The 3,560-nt window shown below is 51.9% G+C and overlaps 1 non-coding gene across 1 annotated transcript; it reads left to right on the top strand.

Moving 5' to 3' along the window:
* The first annotated feature begins 457 nt into the window (after window positions 1-457).
* Window positions 458-621, top strand: LOC123358116. Its single transcript, XR_006575642.1, has one exon. It is a non-coding gene; the product is annotated as a U1 spliceosomal RNA (small nuclear RNA).
* The last annotated feature ends 2,939 nt before the right edge of the window (window positions 622-3,560 follow it).

The following is a 3,560-nucleotide window of genomic DNA, read 5'->3' as shown; positions in this document are numbered from 1 at the left end:
GGGGCGGAGCCTCTGGCTTTTTTTTTTGGCTCTGCCGCCGGCTTTTTTTTTTCTCCGGCCCCTCCCATGGCAAAGTTAAGGTCTGTCGCACTCGATCTGAGCACTACACCCCATCTGAGCTCAAAGAGCTGAGCACGCAAGAGCGGCGGCCCAGGCGGGCAGGGGGAGGGGCCCGAGCGGAGGGGCGGAGCCGCGTGAGCGGGTATGCAGATCTGTGTGCGAGCAGAGCATTGTGGGAGCGGACGCAGGCTGCCAGGCAGGGCCCGACTTTGGCACCGGGAGCTCGGCGTGGGGAAGGGACGGTCTCCGGGGGCCGCGTCGGGGCAGCTGTCGGCAGTGGGGGCCGATGTGGGCGAGGCCGGCGGTGGGGGGGGGCGGGGAGGGGCGCGGCGGTCCGCCCCGTGTGTTATAAGTGCGGGGCGAGCGAGGGCGGGCGGCGGCCGGGCAGCAGGAACTCATACTTACCTGGCAGGAGAAATACTATGATCACGAAGGTGGTTTTCCCAGAGTGAGGCTCATCTATTGCACTGTGGGTGTGCTGATCCTTGCGATTTCCCCAAATGTGGAAAACTTGACTGCATAATTTGTGGTAGTGGGGGACTGCGTTCGCGCTCTCCCCTGGGGATTGGTTTGAACAACAGAAAACTAACAGTGGGCTGTTTAGGCTTAGTGTCCTGCAAAGCAGACTCTCAGGAAAGCAGTTGTTATTCTGGGTTTTTCGGAGTGCTCTTTTCCACAAGTCCTGTACTTCTGGGCATCTTTGTCACACGTTCTTCCTTGTAAGCAAAGCTCAGCTCTGAAACTTTACTTGGGTTATATAAGGCTCTCTGTGTTCTTGGCTTTCCCTGGTCTTTTGCAGCTGATCTGCTCTCTAGGTTGTTTTGGGGGGCCTTCTTTGGCTCTAAGGGGAGCTGCTTACCTGCACTGCTTCTTTCCCTGCTTGTAGCTTCTTGCCCGGCCCTTCTTCTCAGGCTCTTCCTCCTTTGACGGGAGGACGGCCTGTCCAAAACGCCTGTCCCACCTGGTCTCCTCGTCCAACAGGCAGCCTCGCCCCCTGCCCTGGGGCCGCTTTGGCTTTCGCTGTCTGTTCCTGATTCTTGGTGGCCACCCTGTCTGTGCTACGGAGACTAGGCTGTCACAACCCCGTGCTGGAGGAGGGCTTTCCGTCGCTTGAGGCCCACCCACCGCCTCCCCGAATGCCCTTTAGCTACGCTGCGGGTTAGGGCGGCGTGGCCGTGTCACCCAGGAGCGGGTTTTCCCTTTTGCACACCTCTGACGGACGGAGCTGTTTTGACTTAACTGTTCAGCACGCACAGACCCTCGGGCCTGGGCTGCACGGGGAATGTAAATCGGCGCGGCTACGTCAATCCGCGCCTTGGTCGGAAGAATTCTTCCGTCGACCTAGCTCCCGCCTTTCGGGGAGATGGATGGCCCGCACCAACGAGGAAAACCCTCTCCAGGACCCTTCTCCGGGAACAGTGCCCTTCCGTTTGGGGAGATTACGCTGCTTTAAAAAAGAGAAATTGTTTAACTGCCTTTCTCTGAGGCAAGGTTGACTTTGTATTGCTTCCCTCGTGGCTCCTTATAGCAGTTGTGTTCTGAAATCTTTAGGGTTTGACTTCATTTATGATGAAATCTTGCTGTAACTTTATTCTAATTTTCAATGAGTAACTAGACCTGAGCTGTTTGGTGTGTTAGTGGAGGATTGTTTAAAAACCTGGGATTCCACTTTCGGCTGCCTTTCCATTACATTTCCTCTGAAAGCCCACCGAAAGCCTCCACTTCCCACATAACTCTCTCAAACCTGCAGTCATCAGGCATACAGAAGATGCTTACAGTTTCACTCCATACGAGTCCAGTTCCTCGCTGTTTCCTGTCTAACCACTGCACACATATGGTATCCCCTCCCTACCCGGAGCTGCTTCCTGGCTTTTGCGCTCAGGACAGGAAAATGAGAATGGAGAGGTAAGCTGTGCAGGGAACGCTTCCTCAGCTCGCACTCCACCCCCCAAGGGCCTTTCGAGGTCTTCTACGGACTTCAGGTTTCATTTGATTTCCAAGGTTTGTGGGCTCATTAATTAGCCATCTCTCCTAATGCAGGGATCCTACGGGTCAGACCAAAGATCGGTCGCCCAAAAGAGCTAAGAAACAGAAATAAAGGTGAGCGCTAGGCGTTACATTCAGATGAGCATCCAGAATCTGACTGTGCCCTGGCAAGTTCAACGCTGCCGAAAAGAAGGAGCTCATCAGGTCCCTCTGCTAGCACCCAAATCTGGTGGCTAGTCGGTCTGCTGGGAAATAAGGAAAAGGAAATGAATTAAAGGAGTCAGGCAATAACAAGGAAATGAAGAGGTTTGTCGAACGGGTTCTGTCTGATTTACCGTCTTCCCAGCTACCCGTCCAAGTTAAAGACCTAGCCCAGTATCCTGTCTGCTGACAGCGGCCAATGCCAGGTGCCCCAGAGGGAATGAACAGAACAGGGAATCATCAAGTGCTCCATCCCCTGTCGTCCATGCCCCGCTTCTGGCAAACAGGGATACCTAGCTAGGGATACCGTTGGCAAAGCGCCATAGATGGACCTATCCTCCATGAATTTATCTAGTGCTTTTTTGAACCCTGTTATAGTCTTGGCCTTCACGACATCCTCTGGCAAAGAGTTCCACAGGTTGACTGTGTGGTGCGTGAAGAAATACTTCCTTTTGTTTGTTTTAAAGCTGCTGCCTATTAATTTGATTTGGTGACCCCTAGTTCATGTGTTATGAGAAGGAGTAAATAACTCTTCCTTATTTACTTGCTCCACGCCGGTCATAGTTTTATAGACCTCCCTCGTATCCCCCTTTAGTCGTCTCTTTTCCAAGATGAAAAGTCCCAATCTTATGAATCTCTTCTTAGATGGAAGCTGGTCCATATCCCCTCATCATCTTTGTTGTCCGTTTCTGAATCTTTCACATTCCCATATATCTTTTTTGAGATTGGGGCGACCGCATCAGCATGCAGTATTCAAGATGTGGGCGTACCATGGATTGATATTGAGGCGATATGATAGTTTCTGTCTTATTACCTGTCCCTTTCTTAATGATTCCCAATGCTCCGCTGCACATTGAGTGGATGTTTTCAGAGAACTATCCACGACTTCCAGATCTCTTTCTCGCGTGGTAACAGCTAATTTTGACCCCATCATTTTTATAGGGATAGTTGGGATTATGTTTGCCAATGTGCATTACTTTGCACTTATGAGCACCGACGTTCATCTGCCATTCGGTTGTCCCGTCACCCAGTTTTGTGAGATCTCTTTGTGGCTCTTGGCAGTCTGCCTGGGACTTAACTCTCTTGAGCAATTTTGTATCTTCTGCAAATTTTGCCACCTCACTGTTTAGCCCTTTCCCCAGATCATTTATGAATAAGTTGAACAGTACTGCTCCCAGTACAGACACCTGGGGATAAGAGAGGGCAGATCCTCTTCTGACACTGGCAGACCAGGTGCCAGCTCATGCCAAGGCCCCTAGGCCTTACTGAAAAGTGACAAACGCATGGCTGGAAACTAGTCTTGCTCACCTGTT

This window comes from Mauremys mutica, unplaced genomic scaffold (assembly GCF_020497125.1).
Source record: "Mauremys mutica isolate MM-2020 ecotype Southern unplaced genomic scaffold, ASM2049712v1 001448F_np12_obj, whole genome shotgun sequence".
Lineage (NCBI taxonomy): Eukaryota > Metazoa > Chordata > Testudines > Geoemydidae > Mauremys > Mauremys mutica.
The sequence above is the reverse complement of the archived record's forward strand: the minus strand, read 5'-3'. Positions and strand labels throughout refer to the sequence as shown.